This window comes from Equus asinus, unplaced genomic scaffold, assembly GCF_041296235.1.
Source record: "Equus asinus isolate D_3611 breed Donkey unplaced genomic scaffold, EquAss-T2T_v2 contig_32, whole genome shotgun sequence".
Lineage (NCBI taxonomy): Eukaryota > Metazoa > Chordata > Mammalia > Perissodactyla > Equidae > Equus > Equus asinus.
In genome coordinates, this window is record NW_027224983.1 from 1 (window position 1) to 17,240 (window position 17,240).

The 17,240-nt window shown below is 69.9% G+C and overlaps 4 non-coding genes across 4 annotated transcripts; all 4 read right to left on the bottom strand.

Annotated features, from left to right (window-relative positions):
• Positions 1–3,877: 3,877 nt before the first annotated feature.
• Positions 3,878–3,996, bottom strand: LOC139043693 (5S ribosomal RNA). Its single transcript, XR_011500761.1, has one exon. It is a non-coding gene; the product is annotated as a 5S ribosomal RNA (ribosomal RNA).
• Positions 3,997–8,142: 4,146 nt separating this feature from the next.
• On the bottom strand, positions 8,143–8,261 carry LOC139043694 (5S ribosomal RNA). Its single transcript, XR_011500762.1, has one exon. It is a non-coding gene; the product is annotated as a 5S ribosomal RNA (ribosomal RNA).
• Positions 8,262–12,407: 4,146 nt separating this feature from the next.
• Positions 12,408–12,526, bottom strand: LOC139043695 (5S ribosomal RNA). The gene has a single exon (XR_011500763.1). It is a non-coding gene; the product is annotated as a 5S ribosomal RNA (ribosomal RNA).
• Positions 12,527–16,673: 4,147 nt separating this feature from the next.
• LOC139043696 (5S ribosomal RNA) lies at positions 16,674–16,792 on the bottom strand. The gene has a single exon (XR_011500764.1). It is a non-coding gene; the product is annotated as a 5S ribosomal RNA (ribosomal RNA).
• Between the last annotated feature and the right edge of the window lie 448 nt (positions 16,793–17,240).

Here is a 17,240-nt window from a genome sequence, read left to right on the forward strand (position 1 = left end):
GGGCGGGGCGGGCGGCGGTGGGAAACGAGGGGTGGTGGGGGCGGCGGTGGGGGCGGGGATGGGGGCGGGGCGCCTGGCTGGGCGCTCTCCCCTCGCGGCCCGGGAACACTCCAGGCCGCCCTGGCCGCTCGGATCCGGCGATGGGTCGCAGGAGATGCGGCTGCTGGGAGGGGGGTGGCGCGGGGCACTTGGCCCGAGGCGTCGGGGCGTCGGGCCGCCGGGCCCGTGCTCCTCTGAGTCCCCTCCGGCCCGAGGGGCCTCCCAGCGGGAGCCCTGACCTCTGCGGCGCCGGCCGGGCCCCGACTTGCCCAAACCCAGGCGGAGCCACCGGCGCGACCAGAGGGCGTCAGCGGAAGCCCGCCGCGCTGCCCCTGAGGGAGCGGGGAGGCGGGGCGGCCACACTTCCCCCCCGCCAGCGCCGCCCAGGAGACCGGCACCCCGCCCCCAACCCGCCCCTCGCGGGGACCCTGGACAGCTCCTGCTGGCGCCAGCCCAGAGACCCAGAGACAGAGACAGAGACAGAGACACGGAGAAACAGAGAAACGGCGACACGGAGAGGATCCAAGACACGGACCTAGACAGACACCCACCCTGACCCAGAGAGGCTCTGCCCAAGAGCTCGCTTCCCCCCCAGGAGGGCGGTGGTGCTGGAGCTGGGCCCGGGCCAGGAGGCAGGGGCCCCGGGCTGGCGATCACCCCTGGGGCCCTAGGCCGCGCAGACAGGCTCTCAGGAGTCCCGGGCTCCCGGCATCGCTGCCCCGCCATCGCCCAGGAACCACAGGCAGGCACCGGAGCTCGCTGGCGCGCTCTGTCTGCGCTTGCGTGTGCGTGTGCTTGTGCGGGTTGTGCGAGTGGGTGTGTAGGCGTGTGTGTGTGTGTGTGTGTGTGTGTGTGCGCGCGCGCGCGCGCGCGCCTGTGTGTCTGTGTGCCTGTGTGTGTGTGTGCGTCCGGGTTTGTGTGTTCCTTTCTCTCCGCTTCTTCGCTCTGGCTCTTTTCCTCTTTCTGCCGGGCACCCCCGACCTTACTGAGTTGATAGAAGGAGCAGGCAGAAAAGTCAGGGCCCAGAGAACTTGGCACGAGAAAGCAGCTCCATCTACCAGACATGTAGAAGCCCCTCCCCGACGACCGACCGCAGCGTCCCCGTTCTGCTCAAGTGCCGCTGGGGACGTTGCCCGGGATCTCCCGCCCGCTAGGTCACCGACGAAGGCGCCTCCGTCTTCCCAAGAGCGCGCTCGCGCCCAGGACGGAGGGAGGAGCAGCACGGTGTGATGACGGGGAGGAAGAGTCGCGTCCGAAGGCCCGTCGGTGCCTGCCGACGTCCCGGCTCTCCCTGTCTCGAGACCTCTGGGCTTCAGGGTTCTGTGCCGCAAGGCTTTCCCGCCGCACCCCCCGGGACCCAGGGCGCGCTGTGTGCGCTGCCCGTCTCCAGCGTTTGGGCCCTGTGGGCCTTCTTGCGTCCCACTGGAAAGGGGACCCTGGGACGGAGAGAAGATGGGCAGGGGGCGGGCTTCGGCAAAGAGAGCGACGGCCATCCACAGACGTCCGACGAGGCCCTCCGGGGCGCCAAGCTCTCCATTTTCCACGGCACGTGTCCTCGTCAGGTTCTGCCACCTCTGGCCGGCATGCGTAGGCACACCGCTGGTCTTGCGGCCCCAGAGGCGAGGAGGCGAACGCCCCGGAGGCCGAGATTGGCACCCGCGTTCTCGGCTGCTGGGTGGCCAGCACCTAGGAGAGTGTCTGGCCGGAAGCAGCCAGGCGATCGATCCCTGGGTGCTGGATGAGCCTCGGCGGCAAGAAGTAGGCTCGTGGGGAAGGACGGCGGCCGAGGCCCGGGCCCCCACCGAGGCCGCGCTCCGTGCTGAGCGGTCTGCTCCGTATTTCCCGCTTGCGTTCTCACCAGCACTCGCCCCCGCAAGGAGGCACGAACGCCAGGACCCCCTCGCACCAGAGGAGGAAAGCGCAGCTCAGGGAGGGCACGTCACTCGCGGGAGACGGCGCCCCTTGGGTTTCAGCTCAGGACTTCGGTCTCCCGAGCCTGCGTTTCGGGGCAAGGCTCCGGTCCCGCGCTCCGGGAAACTGACAGGGACGCAGTCCCGCTTCTCCCCGCAGAAGGTGCTCCTCGGAGATCAGATCCGGGGACCCGTCAGAACCACCCCGGGCACGAGCTGGCAGGGAGCGACGCGCACCGCACCCCCCCCCCTCCCCCATCCCGCAGCCCGCAGCCCGCAGCCCGAGGAAGCGAGGAGCAGGCGATAGAGGCGCTGGGTTGGCAGGAGGGGAAACGGGGCCGGCAGGAGAAGCGAACCGCGAAGAGACTCCCTCCCAGGACGACGATGGCTGAACGGGGAGAGGAGGGAGCTTTGGGTCCTCTCTCGTCCTGCTTTGACCGGGATGTCCCCATTTTTCCACAGCGAGCGAGTATGGCTCTTGGATTCGGTGGGGAAGACGTGATTTATCTGGAGGACTTTTCCCTTCGGGGGTTCAAAGTCCGTTCTCTGAGGCAAGGCTCCCTCTCTGCCTCCCTGTCCTTCCCATTCGCCTCCCCGGAAGCCAGCTCTCCTCCCGGTTTCCTGGATCCCTTGGCCACGGTCCTCTGTTGCAAACACAGGCAGGTGCAAAGAAGATGCGAAAGGCTGCCCGAGCCACGCGAACGGAAAGCTGAAGCCAGGGAGCCAGGAAGGGCTGGCTGCTGAGGGAGGACGTGTCCTGTCAGGAGGCTTTTCAACTCCCTCTGACAGATGCGGCCTGGAGGGGCGGGGCCCGGCCGGGGCCCTGGGGTGGTAGGGGTCGGGTGTGAGGGGGTGGGTGGGGAGGCGGGGGGAGGCGGGAAGAGAGGGAGGCCCCCGAGTGAGGGGACACCAAAAGCCTCAGCCATCAAGACTCCTCGTCTTTGCATCCAGCGTTCTCAAACTCAAAACGAACGCAAGCTCATCCACCAGGAGCAACGTAGCAGCGTTTCCAAGCGAGGCAGGACCGCCCGAAGGCGAAAGCAGAATGGGATCCTAGTCAGGTGGAGCTTGAAACTCAGACCCACCCACCCCCCTACCCCCCCCCCACCACCACCACCTCCCCCCCTCCCCCCCACCCCGGGAAGGGGGCTTCTGGAAGGAAAAGCGAGACAAACTGACAGGGACAAACTTAGGTCGGGAAAGGAGTGTTGATTGTGAATGAGCCTCTCAAGGACAAGCAAGCGGGTACCAGGTTTTAGAAGATGACCTGCAGCGGCAGAGACGCCAGCAAAGGCAGAAGCCATCCCGTCTTGGGTGAGGTGCCCGAGACGCTCCTCTCTAACCCAGTCCGCCCTGTCCTTGGAGAAGCGGGCGGTGTCTGGAAAAGCCTGACCAGGTGCCTTTCCTCGGTGGGCGGGGCTGGTCGCTTTGGGACCCGTTTGGGCCTCCCGGCACCGCCGTGGAATCCGTTCCACCTGACAGGACGACTCTACCCGGCGGCTGGGGCGGCGGGGGCGGGGCGCCGAGGGAAGGGCTGGGGTGTCACCGGAGCGGGAGCCGAGCGGGTGGGAAGAGGCCGAGGCCAGAGGGAGCCGGCCGGCGGCGTGTGCGGCGTCGGGGTCCCGGTCCCGGTCCCGGTCCCGGTCCCGCCGGGCTGGCCCCGATTGGCCCTGGGTTCGGGTGGGGCCGCGAGCTGGAAGGGTTGGGCTGTGGCGGGGAGGGGTTGGGCCCTGCCCATGGGCGGCGCCGGCGGGCCCGCGGTGCGGAGGGGGGCGGGAGGGGAGGGGGAGGGTGGGGGGGGTCGGGCTGGCTGGAGGGGTGGGGGGCGTCCGCGGAGGACGGAGGCCGGAGGCCGCAGGACGGAGGAGGGGCGGCAGGAGCGCGGAGGGAGCCGCGCCCGGCCGGCGGCAAAAGGCGAGGGAGGCAAAAGCCTACAGCACCCGGTATTCCCAGGCGGTCTCCCATCCAAGTACTAACCAGGCCCGACCCTGCTTAGCTTCCGAGATCAGACGAGATCGGGCGCGTTCAGGGTGGTATGGCCGTAGACGCTGGCGCCTGCCGCCGGCGCCCCTAAGAAGCCGCGCCGCGTCGCCCGGCCCGCGGCTCGCGCGCGCCCAGGCCTCTGTGACGCGCACCCGCCGCCGGCGCCCCCTGCGCCCGCGCCCGGCCTGCCGCCTTCCTCCCGCTGCTGCCTCCCGCCGCGGCCGCCTCGGGCGCGGCCAGCGGGCCAGCCAAACCCTGCGCTGCCCCGCCCTGCTGCCCTCCCAGGGCGCGGAGGCCTGGAGCAGCCCGGGGTGCGAGGAGGCGGGGCGGGGCGGGCGGCGGTGGGAAACGAGGGGTGGTGGGGGCGGCGGTGGGGGCGGGGATGGGGGCGGGGCGCCTGGCTGGGCGCTCTCCCCTCGCGGCCCGGGAACACTCCAGGCCGCCCTGGCCGCTCGGATCCGGCGATGGGTCGCAGGAGATGCGGCTGCTGGGAGGGGGGTGGCGCGGGGCACTTGGCCCGAGGCGTCGGGGCGTCGGGCCGCCGGGCCCGTGCTCCTCTGAGTCCCCTCCGGCCCGAGGGGCCTCCCAGCGGGAGCCCTGACCTCTGCGGCGCCGGCCGGGCCCCGACTTGCCCAAACCCAGGCGGAGCCACCGGCGCGACCAGAGGGCGTCAGCGGAAGCCCGCCGCGCTGCCCCTGAGGGAGCGGGGAGGCGGGGCGGCCACACTTCCCCCCCGCCAGCGCCGCCCAGGAGACCGGCACCCCGCCCCCAACCCGCCCCTCGCGGGGACCCTGGACAGCTCCTGCTGGCGCCAGCCCAGAGACCCAGAGACAGAGACAGAGACAGAGACACGGAGAAACAGAGAAACGGCGACACGGAGAGGATCCAAGACACGGACCTAGACAGACACCCACCCTGACCCAGAGAGGCTCTGCCCAAGAGCTCGCTTCCCCCCCAGGAGGGCGGTGGTGCTGGAGCTGGGCCCGGGCCAGGAGGCAGGGGCCCCGGGGCTGGCGATCACCCCTGGGGCCCTAGGCCGCGCAGACAGGCTCTCAGGAGTCCCGGGCTCCCGGCATCGCTGCCCCGCCATCGCCCAGGAACCACAGGCAGGCACCGGAGCTCGCTGGCGCGCTCTGTCTGCGCTTGCGTGTGCGTGTGCTTGTGCGGGTTGTGCGAGTGGGTGTGTAGGCGTGTGTGTGTGTGTGTGTGTGTGTGTGTGCGCGCGCGCGCGCGCGCCTGTGTGTCTGTGTGCCTGTGTGTGTGTGTGCGTCCGGGTTTGTGTGTTCCTTTCTCTCCGCTTCTTCGCTCTGGCTCTTTTCCTCTTTCTGCCGGGCACGCCCGACCTTACTGAGTTGATAGAAGGAGCAGGCAGAAAAGTCAGGGCCCAGAGAACTTGGCACGAGAAAGCAGCTCCATCTACCAGACATGTAGAAGCCCCTCCCCGACGACCGACCGCAGCGTCCCCGTTCTGCTCAAGTGCCGCTGGGGACGTTGCCCGGGATCTCCCGCCCGCTAGGTCACCGACGAAGGCGCCTCCGTCTTCCCAAGAGCGCGCTCGCGCCCAGGACGGAGGGAGGAGCAGCACGGTGTGATGACGGGGAGGAAGAGTCGCGTCCGAAGGCCCGTCGGTGCCTGCCGACGTCCCGGCTCTCCCTGTCTCGAGACCTCTGGGCTTCAGGGTTCTGTGCCGCAAGGCTTTCCCGCCGCACCCCCCGGGACCCAGGGCGCGCTGTGTGCGCTGCCCGTCTCCAGCGTTTGGGCCCTGTGGGCCTTCTTGCGTCCCACTGGAAAGGGGACCCTGGGACGGAGAGAAGATGGGCAGGGGGCGGGCTTCGGCAAAGAGAGCGACGGCCATCCACAGACGTCCGACGAGGCCCTCCGGGGCGCCAAGCTCTCCATTTTCCACGGCACGTGTCCTCGTCAGGTTCTGCCACCTCTGGCCGGCATGCGTAGGCACACCGCTGGTCTTGCGGCCCCAGAGGCGAGGAGGCGAACGCCCCGGAGGCCGAGATTGGCACCCGCGTTCTCGGCTGCTGGGTGGCCAGCACCTAGGAGAGTGTCTGGCCGGAAGCAGCCAGGCGATCGATCCCTGGGTGCTGGATGAGCCTCGGCGGCAAGAAGTAGGCTCGTGGGGAAGGACGGCGGCCGAGGCCCGGGCCCCCACCGAGGCCGCGCTCCGTGCTGAGCGGTCTGCTCCGTATTTCCCGCTTGCGTTCTCACCAGCACTCGCCCCCGCAAGGAGGCACGAACGCCAGGACCCCCTCGCACCAGAGGAGGAAAGCGCAGCTCAGGGAGGGCACGTCACTCGCGGGAGACGGCGCCCCTTGGGTTTCAGCTCAGGACTTCGGTCTCCCGAGCCTGCGTTTCGGGGCAAGGCTCCGGTCCCGCGCTCCGGGAAACTGACAGGGACGCAGTCCCGCTTCTCCCCGCAGAAGGTGCTCCTCGGAGATCAGATCCGGGGACCCGTCAGAACCACCCCGGGCACGAGCTGGCAGGGAGCGACGCGCACCGCACCCCCCCCTCCCCCATCCCGCAGCCCGCAGCCCGCAGCCCGAGGAAGCGAGGAGCAGGCGATAGAGGCGCTGGGTTGGCAGGAGGGGAAACGGGGCCGGCAGGAGAAGCGAACCGCGAAGAGACTCCCTCCCAGGACGACGATGGCTGAACGGGGAGAGGAGGGAGCTTTGGGTCCTCTCTCGTCCTGCTTTGACCGGGATGTCCCCATTTTTCCACAGCGAGCGAGTATGGCTCTTGGATTCGGTGGGGAAGACGTGATTTATCTGGAGGACTTTTCCCTTCGGGGGTTCAAAGTCCGTTCTCTGAGGCAAGGCTCCCTCTCTGCCTCCCTGTCCTTCCCATTCGCCTCCCCGGAAGCCAGCTCTCCTCCCGGTTTCCTGGATCCCTTGGCCACGGTCCTCTGTTGCAAACACAGGCAGGTGCAAAGAAGATGCGAAAGGCTGCCCGAGCCACGCGAACGGAAAGCTGAAGCCAGGGAGCCAGGAAGGGCTGGCTGCTGAGGGAGGACGTGTCCTGTCAGGAGGCTTTTCAACTCCCTCTGACAGATGCGGCCTGGAGGGGCGGGGCCCGGCCGGGGCCCTGGGGTGGTAGGGGTCGGGTGTGAGGGGGTGGGTGGGGAGGCGGGGGGAGGCGGGAAGAGAGGGAGGCCCCCGAGTGAGGGGACACCAAAAGCCTCAGCCATCAAGACTCCTCGTCTTTGCATCCAGCGTTCTCAAACTCAAAACGAACGCAAGCTCATCCACCAGGAGCAACGTAGCAGCGTTTCCAAGCGAGGCAGGACCGCCCGAAGGCGAAAGCAGAATGGGATCCTAGTCAGGTGGAGCTTGAAACTCAGACCCACCCACCCCCCTACCCCCCCCCCACCACCACCACCTCCCCCCCTCCCCCCCACCCCGGGAAGGGGGCTTCTGGAAGGAAAAGCGAGACAAACTGACAGGGACAAACTTAGGTCGGGAAAGGAGTGTTGATTGTGAATGAGCCTCTCAAGGACAAGCAAGCGGGTACCAGGTTTTAGAAGATGACCTGCAGCGGCAGAGACGCCAGCAAAGGCAGAAGCCATCCCGTCTTGGGTGAGGTGCCCGAGACGCTCCTCTCTAACCCAGTCCGCCCTGTCCTTGGAGAAGCGGGCGGTGTCTGGAAAAGCCTGACCAGGTGCCTTTCCTCGGTGGGCGGGGCTGGTCGCTTTGGGACCCGTTTGGGCCTCCCGGCACCGCCGTGGAATCCGTTCCACCTGACAGGACGACTCTACCCGGCGGCTGGGGCGGCGGGGGCGGGGCGCCGAGGGAAGGGCTGGGGTGTCACCGGAGCGGGAGCCGAGCGGGTGGGAAGAGGCCGAGGCCAGAGGGAGCCGGCCGGCGGCGTGTGCGGCGTCGGGGTCCCGGTCCCGGTCCCGGTCCCGGTCCCGGTCCCGGTCCCGCCGGGCTGGCCCCGATTGGCCCTGGGTTCGGGTGGGGCCGCGAGCTGGAAGGGTTGGGCTGTGGCGGGGAGGGGTTGGGCCCTGCCCATGGGCGGCGCCGGCGGGCCCGCGGTGCGGAGGGGGGCGGGAGGGGAGGGGGAGGGTGGGGGGGGTCGGGCTGGCTGGAGGGGTGGGGGGCGTCCGCGGAGGACGGAGGCCGGAGGCCGCAGGACGGAGGAGGGGCGGCAGGAGCGCGGAGGGAGCCGCGCCCGGCCGGCGGCAAAAGGCGAGGGAGGCAAAAGCCTACAGCACCCGGTATTCCCAGGCGGTCTCCCATCCAAGTACTAACCAGGCCCGACCCTGCTTAGCTTCCGAGATCAGACGAGATCGGGCGCGTTCAGGGTGGTATGGCCGTAGACGCTGGCGCCTGCCGCCGGCGCCCCTAAGAAGCCGCGCCGCGTCGCCCGGCCCGCGGCTCGCGCGCGCCCAGGCCTCTGTGACGCGCACCCGCCGCCGGCGCCCCCTGCGCCCGCGCCCGGCCTGCCGCCTTCCTCCCGCTGCTGCCTCCCGCCGCGGCCGCCTCGGGCGCGGCCAGCGGGCCAGCCAAACCCTGCGCTGCCCCGCCCTGCTGCCCTCCCAGGGCGCGGAGGCCTGGAGCAGCCCGGGGTGCGAGGAGGCGGGGCGGGGCGGGCGGCGGTGGGAAACGAGGGGTGGTGGGGGCGGCGGTGGGGGCGGGGATGGGGGCGGGGCGCCTGGCTGGGCGCTCTCCCCTCGCGGCCCGGGAACACTCCAGGCCGCCCTGGCCGCTCGGATCCGGCGATGGGTCGCAGGAGATGCGGCTGCTGGGAGGGGGGTGGCGCGGGGCACTTGGCCCGAGGCGTCGGGGCGTCGGGCCGCCGGGCCCGTGCTCCTCTGAGTCCCCTCCGGCCCGAGGGGCCTCCCAGCGGGAGCCCTGACCTCTGCGGCGCCGGCCGGGCCCCGACTTGCCCAAACCCAGGCGGAGCCACCGGCGCGACCAGAGGGCGTCAGCGGAAGCCCGCCGCGCTGCCCCTGAGGGAGCGGGGAGGCGGGGCGGCCACACTTCCCCCCCGCCAGCGCCGCCCAGGAGACCGGCACCCCGCCCCCAACCCGCCCCTCGCGGGGACCCTGGACAGCTCCTGCTGGCGCCAGCCCAGAGACCCAGAGACAGAGACAGAGACAGAGACACGGAGAAACAGAGAAACGGCGACACGGAGAGGATCCAAGACACGGACCTAGACAGACACCCACCCTGACCCAGAGAGGCTCTGCCCAAGAGCTCGCTTCCCCCCCAGGAGGGCGGTGGTGCTGGAGCTGGGCCCGGGCCAGGAGGCAGGGGCCCCGGGGCTGGCGATCACCCCTGGGGCCCTAGGCCGCGCAGACAGGCTCTCAGGAGTCCCGGGCTCCCGGCATCGCTGCCCCGCCATCGCCCAGGAACCACAGGCAGGCACCGGAGCTCGCTGGCGCGCTCTGTCTGCGCTTGCGTGTGCGTGTGCTTGTGCGGGTTGTGCGAGTGGGTGTGTAGGCGTGTGTGTGTGTGTGTGTGTGTGTGTGTGCGCGCGCGCGCGCGCGCCTGTGTGTCTGTGTGCCTGTGTGTGTGTGTGCGTCCGGGTTTGTGTGTTCCTTTCTCTCCGCTTCTTCGCTCTGGCTCTTTTCCTCTTTCTGCCGGGCACCCCCGACCTTACTGAGTTGATAGAAGGAGCAGGCAGAAAAGTCAGGGCCCAGAGAACTTGGCACGAGAAAGCAGCTCCATCTACCAGACATGTAGAAGCCCCTCCCCGACGACCGACCGCAGCGTCCCCGTTCTGCTCAAGTGCCGCTGGGGACGTTGCCCGGGATCTCCCGCCCGCTAGGTCACCGACGAAGGCGCCTCCGTCTTCCCAAGAGCGCGCTCGCGCCCAGGACGGAGGGAGGAGCAGCACGGTGTGATGACGGGGAGGAAGAGTCGCGTCCGAAGGCCCGTCGGTGCCTGCCGACGTCCCGGCTCTCCCTGTCTCGAGACCTCTGGGCTTCAGGGTTCTGTGCCGCAAGGCTTTCCCGCCGCACCCCCCGGGACCCAGGGCGCGCTGTGTGCGCTGCCCGTCTCCAGCGTTTGGGCCCTGTGGGCCTTCTTGCGTCCCACTGGAAAGGGGACCCTGGGACGGAGAGAAGATGGGCAGGGGGCGGGCTTCGGCAAAGAGAGCGACGGCCATCCACAGACGTCCGACGAGGCCCTCCGGGGCGCCAAGCTCTCCATTTTCCACGGCACGTGTCCTCGTCAGGTTCTGCCACCTCTGGCCGGCATGCGTAGGCACACCGCTGGTCTTGCGGCCCCAGAGGCGAGGAGGCGAACGCCCCGGAGGCCGAGATTGGCACCCGCGTTCTCGGCTGCTGGGTGGCCAGCACCTAGGAGAGTGTCTGGCCGGAAGCAGCCAGGCGATCGATCCCTGGGTGCTGGATGAGCCTCGGCGGCAAGAAGTAGGCTCGTGGGGAAGGACGGCGGCCGAGGCCCGGGCCCCCACCGAGGCCGCGCTCCGTGCTGAGCGGTCTGCTCCGTATTTCCCGCTTGCGTTCTCACCAGCACTCGCCCCCGCAAGGAGGCACGAACGCCAGGACCCCCTCGCACCAGAGGAGGAAAGCGCAGCTCAGGGAGGGCACGTCACTCGCGGGAGACGGCGCCCCTTGGGTTTCAGCTCAGGACTTCGGTCTCCTGAGCCTGCGTTTCGGGGCAAGGCTCCGGTCCCGCGCTCCGGGAAACTGACAGGGACGCAGTCCCGCTTCTCCCCGCAGAAGGTGCTCCTCGGAGATCAGATCCGGGGACCCGTCAGAACCACCCCGGGCACGAGCTGGCAGGGAGCGACGCGCACCGCACCCCCCCCCTCCCCCATCCCGCAGCCCGCAGCCCGCAGCCCGAGGAAGCGAGGAGCAGGCGATAGAGGCGCTGGGTTGGCAGGAGGGGAAACGGGGCCGGCAGGAGAAGCGAACCGCGAAGAGACTCCCTCCCAGGACGACGATGGCTGAACGGGGAGAGGAGGGAGCTTTGGGTCCTCTCTCGTCCTGCTTTGACCGGGATGTCCCCATTTTTCCACAGCGAGCGAGTATGGCTCTTGGATTCGGTGGGGAAGACGTGATTTATCTGGAGGACTTTTCCCTTCGGGGGTTCAAAGTCCGTTCTCTGAGGCAAGGCTCCCTCTCTGCCTCCCTGTCCTTCCCATTCGCCTCCCCGGAAGCCAGCTCTCCTCCCGGTTTCCTGGATCCCTTGGCCACGGTCCTCTGTTGCAAACACAGGCAGGTGCAAAGAAGATGCGAAAGGCTGCCCGAGCCACGCGAACGGAAAGCTGAAGCCAGGGAGCCAGGAAGGGCTGGCTGCTGAGGGAGGACGTGTCCTGTCAGGAGGCTTTTCAACTCCCTCTGACAGATGCGGCCTGGAGGGGCGGGGCCCGGCCGGGGCCCTGGGGTGGTAGGGGTCGGGTGTGAGGGGGTGGGTGGGGAGGCGGGGGGAGGCGGGAAGAGAGGGAGGCCCCCGAGTGAGGGGACACCAAAAGCCTCAGCCATCAAGACTCCTCGTCTTTGCATCCAGCGTTCTCAAACTCAAAACGAACGCAAGCTCATCCACCAGGAGCAACGTAGCAGCGTTTCCAAGCGAGGCAGGACCGCCCGAAGGCGAAAGCAGAATGGGATCCTAGTCAGGTGGAGCTTGAAACTCAGACCCACCCACCCCCCTACCCCCCCCCACCACCACCACCTCCCCCCCTCCCCCCCACCCCGGGAAGGGGGCTTCTGGAAGGAAAAGCGAGACAAACTGACAGGGACAAACTTAGGTCGGGAAAGGAGTGTTGATTGTGAATGAGCCTCTCAAGGACAAGCAAGCGGGTACCAGGTTTTAGAAGATGACCTGCAGCGGCAGAGACGCCAGCAAAGGCAGAAGCCATCCAGTCTTGGGTGAGGTGCCCGAGACGCTCCTCTCTAACCCAGTCCGCCCTGTCCTTGGAGAAGCGGGCGGTGTCTGGAAAAGCCTGACCAGGTGCCTTTCCTCGGTGGGCGGGGCTGGTCGCTTTGGGACCCGTTTGGGCCTCCCGGCACCGCCGTGGAATCCGTTCCACCTGACAGGACGACTCTACCCGGCGGCTGGGGCGGCGGGGGCGGGGCGCCGAGGGAAGGGCTGGGGTGTCACCGGAGCGGGAGCCGAGCGGGTGGGAAGAGGCCGAGGCCAGAGGGAGCCGGCCGGCGGCGTGTGCGGCGTCGGGGTCCCGGTCCCGGTCCCGGTCCCGGTCCCGGTCCCGGTCCCGCCGGGCTGGCCCCGATTGGCCCTGGGTTCGGGTGGGGCCGCGAGCTGGAAGGGTTGGGCTGTGGCGGGGAGGGGTTGGGCCCTGCCCATGGGCGGCGCCGGCGGGCCCGCGGTGCGGAGGGGGGCGGGAGGGGAGGGGGAGGGTGGGGGGGGTCGGGCTGGCTGGAGGGGTGGGGGGCGTCCGCGGAGGACGGAGGCCGGAGGCCGCAGGACGGAGGAGGGGCGGCAGGAGCGCGGAGGGAGCCGCGCCCGGCCGGCGGCAAAAGGCGAGGGAGGCAAAAGCCTACAGCACCCGGTATTCCCAGGCGGTCTCCCATCCAAGTACTAACCAGGCCCGACCCTGCTTAGCTTCCGAGATCAGACGAGATCGGGCGCGTTCAGGGTGGTATGGCCGTAGACGCTGGCGCCTGCCGCCGGCGCCCCTAAGAAGCCGCGCCGCGTCGCCCGGCCCGCGGCTCGCGCGCGCCCAGGCCTCTGTGACGCGCACCCGCCGCCGGCGCCCCCTGCGCCCGCGCCCGGCCTGCCGCCTTCCTCCCGCTGCTGCCTCCCGCCGCGGCCGCCTCGGGCGCGGCCAGCGGGCCAGCCAAACCCTGCGCTGCCCCGCCCTGCTGCCCTCCCAGGGCGCGGAGGCCTGGAGCAGCCCGGGGTGCGAGGAGGCGGGGCGGGGCGGGCGGCGGTGGGAAACGAGGGGTGGTGGGGGCGGCGGTGGGGGCGGGGATGGGGGCGGGGCGCCTGGCTGGGCGCTCTCCCCTCGCGGCCCGGGAACACTCCAGGCCGCCCTGGCCGCTCGGATCCGGCGATGGGTCGCAGGAGATGCGGCTGCTGGGAGGGGGGTGGCGCGGGGCACTTGGCCCGAGGCGTCGGGGCGTCGGGCCGCCGGGCCCGTGCTCCTCTGAGTCCCCTCCGGCCCGAGGGGCCTCCCAGCGGGAGCCCTGACCTCTGCGGCGCCGGCCGGGCCCCGACTTGCCCAAACCCAGGCGGAGCCACCGGCGCGACCAGAGGGCGTCAGCGGAAGCCCGCCGCGCTGCCCCTGAGGGAGCGGGGAGGCGGGGCGGCCACACTTCCCCCCCGCCAGCGCCGCCCAGGAGACCGGCACCCCGCCCCCAACCCGCCCCTCGCGGGGACCCTGGACAGCTCCTGCTGGCGCCAGCCCAGAGACCCAGAGACAGAGACAGAGACAGAGACACGGAGAAACAGAGAAACGGCGACACGGAGAGGATCCAAGACACGGACCTAGACAGACACCCACCCTGACCCAGAGAGGCTCTGCCCAAGAGCTCGCTTCCCCCCCAGGAGGGCGGTGGTGCTGGAGCTGGGCCCGGGCCAGGAGGCAGGGGCCCCGGGGCTGGCGATCACCCCTGGGGCCCTAGGCCGCGCAGACAGGCTCTCAGGAGTCCCGGGCTCCCGGCATCGCTGCCCCGCCATCGCCCAGGAACCACAGGCAGGCACCGGAGCTCGCTGGCGCGCTCTGTCTGCGCTTGCGTGTGCGTGTGCTTGTGCGGGTTGTGCGAGTGGGTGTGTAGGCGTGTGTGTGTGTGTGTGTGTGTGTGTGTGCGCGCGCGCGCGCGCGCCTGTGTGTCTGTGTGCCTGTGTGTGTGTGTGCGTCCGGGTTTGTGTGTTCCTTTCTCTCCGCTTCTTCGCTCTGGCTCTTTTCCTCTTTCTGCCGGGCACCCCCGACCTTACTGAGTTGATAGAAGGAGCAGGCAGAAAAGTCAGGGCCCAGAGAACTTGGCACGAGAAAGCAGCTCCATCTACCAGACATGTAGAAGCCCCTCCCCGACGACCGACCGCAGCGTCCCCGTTCTGCTCAAGTGCCGCTGGGGACGTTGCCCGGGATCTCCCGCCCGCTAGGTCACCGACGAAGGCGCCTCCGTCTTCCCAAGAGCGCGCTCGCGCCCAGGACGGAGGGAGGAGCAGCACGGTGTGATGACGGGGAGGAAGAGTCGCGTCCGAAGGCCCGTCGGTGCCTGCCGACGTCCCGGCTCTCCCTGTCTCGAGACCTCTGGGCTTCAGGGTTCTGTGCCGCAAGGCTTTCCCGCCGCACCCCCCGGGACCCAGGGCGCGCTGTGTGCGCTGCCCGTCTCCAGCGTTTGGGCCCTGTGGGCCTTCTTGCGTCCCACTGGAAAGGGGACCCTGGGACGGAGAGAAGATGGGCAGGGGGCGGGCTTCGGCAAAGAGAGCGACGGCCATCCACAGACGTCCGACGAGGCCCTCCGGGGCGCCAAGCTCTCCATTTTCCACGGCACGTGTCCTCGTCAGGTTCTGCCACCTCTGGCCGGCATGCGTAGGCACACCGCTGGTCTTGCGGCCCCAGAGGCGAGGAGGCGAACGCCCCGGAGGCCGAGATTGGCACCCGCGTTCTCGGCTGCTGGGTGGCCAGCACCTAGGAGAGTGTCTGGCCGGAAGCAGCCAGGCGATCGATCCCTGGGTGCTGGATGAGCCTCGGCGGCAAGAAGTAGGCTCGTGGGGAAGGACGGCGGCCGAGGCCCGGGCCCCCACCGAGGCCGCGCTCCGTGCTGAGCGGTCTGCTCCGTATTTCCCGCTTGCGTTCTCACCAGCACTCGCCCCCGCAAGGAGGCACGAACGCCAGGACCCCCTCGCACCAGAGGAGGAAAGCGCAGCTCAGGGAGGGCACGTCACTCGCGGGAGACGGCGCCCCTTGGGTTTCAGCTCAGGACTTCGGTCTCCTGAGCCTGCGTTTCGGGGCAAGGCTCCGGTCCCGCGCTCCGGGAAACTGACAGGGACGCAGTCCCGCTTCTCCCCGCAGAAGGTGCTCCTCGGAGATCAGATCCGGGGACCCGTCAGAACCACCCCGGGCACGAGCTGGCAGGGAGCGACGCGCACCGCACCCCCCCCCCTCCCCCATCCCGCAGCCCGCAGCCCGCAGCCCGAGGAAGCGAGGAGCAGGCGATAGAGGCGCTGGGTTGGCAGGAGGGGAAACGGGGCCGGCAGGAGAAGCGAACCGCGAAGAGACTCCCTCCCAGGACGACGATGGCTGAACGGGGAGAGGAGGGAGCTTTGGGTCCTCTCTCGTCCTGCTTTGACCGGGATGTCCCCATTTTTCCACAGCGAGCGAGTATGGCTCTTGGATTCGGTGGGGAAGACGTGATTTATCTGGAGGACTTTTCCCTTCGGGGGTTCAAAGTCCGTTCTCTGAGGCAAGGCTCCCTCTCTGCCTCCCTGTCCTTCCCATTCGCCTCCCCGGAAGCCAGCTCTCCTCCCGGTTTCCTGGATCCCTTGGCCACGGTCCTCTGTTGCAAACACAGGCAGGTGCAAAGAAGATGCGAAAGGCTGCCCGAGCCACGCGAACGGAAAGCTGAAGCCAGGGAGCCAGGAAGGGCTGGCTGCTGAGGGAGGACGTGTCCTGTCAGGAGGCTTTTCAACTCCCTCTGACAGATGCGGCCTGGAGGGGCGGGGCCCGGCCGGGGCCCTGGGGTGGTAGGGGTCGGGTGTGAGGGGGTGGGTGGGGAGGCGGGGGGAGGCGGGAAGAGAGGGAGGCCCCCGAGTGAGGGGACACCAAAAGCCTCAGCCATCAAGACTCCTCGTCTTTGCATCCAGCGTTCTCAAACTCAAAACGAACGCAAGCTCATCCACCAGGAGCAACGTAGCAGCGTTTCCAAGCGAGGCAGGACCGCCCGAAGGCGAAAGCAGAATGGGATCCTAGTCAGGTGGAGCTTGAAACTCAGACCCACCCACCCCCCTACCCCCCCCCACCACCACCACCTCCCCCCCTCCCCCCCACCCCGGGAAGGGGGCTTCTGGAAGGAAAAGCGAGACAAACTGACAGGGACAAACTTAGGTCGGGAAAGGAGTGTTGATTGTGAATGAGCCTCTCAAGGACAAGCAAGCGGGTACCAGGTTTTAGAAGATGACCTGCAGCGGCAGAGACGCCAGCAAAGGCAGAAGCCATCCAGTCTTGGGTGAGGTGCCCGAGACGCTCCTCTCTAACCCAGTCCGCCCTGTCCTTGGAGAAGCGGGCGGTGTCTGGAAAAGCCTGACCAGGTGCCTTTCCTCGGTGGGCGGGGCTGGTCGCTTTGGGACCCGTTTGGGCCTCCCGGCACCGCCGTGGAATCCGTTCCACCTGACAGGACGACTCTACCCGGCGGCTGGGGCGGCGGGGGCGGGGCGCCGAGGGAAGGGCTGGGGTGTCACCGGAGCGGGAGCCGAGCGGGTGGGAAGAGGCCGAGGCCAGAGGGAGCCGGCCGGCGGCGTGTGCGGCGTCGGGGTCCCGGTCCCGGTCCCGGTCCCGGTCCCGGTCCCGGTCCCGCCGGGCTGGCCCCGATTGGCCCTGGGTTCGGGTGGGGCCGCGAGCTGGAAGGGTTGGGCTGTGGCGGGGAGGGGTTGGGCCCTGCCCATGGGCGGCGCCGGCGGGCCCGCGGTGCGGAGGGGGGCGGGAGGGGAGGGGGAGGGTGGGGGGGGTCGGGCTGGCTGGAGGGGTGGGGGGCGTCCGCGGAGGACGGAGGCCGGAGGCCGCAGGACGGAGGAGGGGCGGCAGGAGCGCGGAGGGAGCCGCGCCCGGCCGGCGGCAAAAGGCGAGGGAGGCAAAAGCCTACAGCACCCGGTATTCCCAGGCGGTCTCCCATCCAAGTACTAACCAGGCCCGACCCTGCTTAGCTTCCGAGATCAGACGAGATCGGGCGCGTTCAGGGTGGTATGGCCGTAGACGCTGGCGCCTGCCGCCGGCGCCCCTAAGAAGCCGCGCCGCGTCGCCCGGCCCGCGGCTCGCGCGCGCCCAGGCCTCTGTGACGCGCACCCGCCGCCGGCGCCCCCTGCGCCCGCGCCCGGCCTGCCGCCTTCCTCCCGCTGCTGCCTCCCGCCGCGGCCGCCTCGGGCGCGGCCAGCGGGCCAGCCAAACCCTGCGCTGCCCCGCCCTGCTGCCCTCCCAGGGCGCGGAGGCCTGGAGCAGCCGGGTGCGAGAGGCCGGGGCGAGCGGCGGGGCGGGCGGAGGTGGGAAAACGAGGGGTGGTGGGGGCGGCGGTGGGGGCGGGGATGGGGGCGGGGGCGCCTGGCTGGGCGCTCTCCCTCGCGGCCCGGGAACACTCCAGGCCGCCCTGGCCGCTCGGATCCGGCGATGGGTCGCAGGAGATGCGGCTGCTGGGAGGGGGGTGGCGCG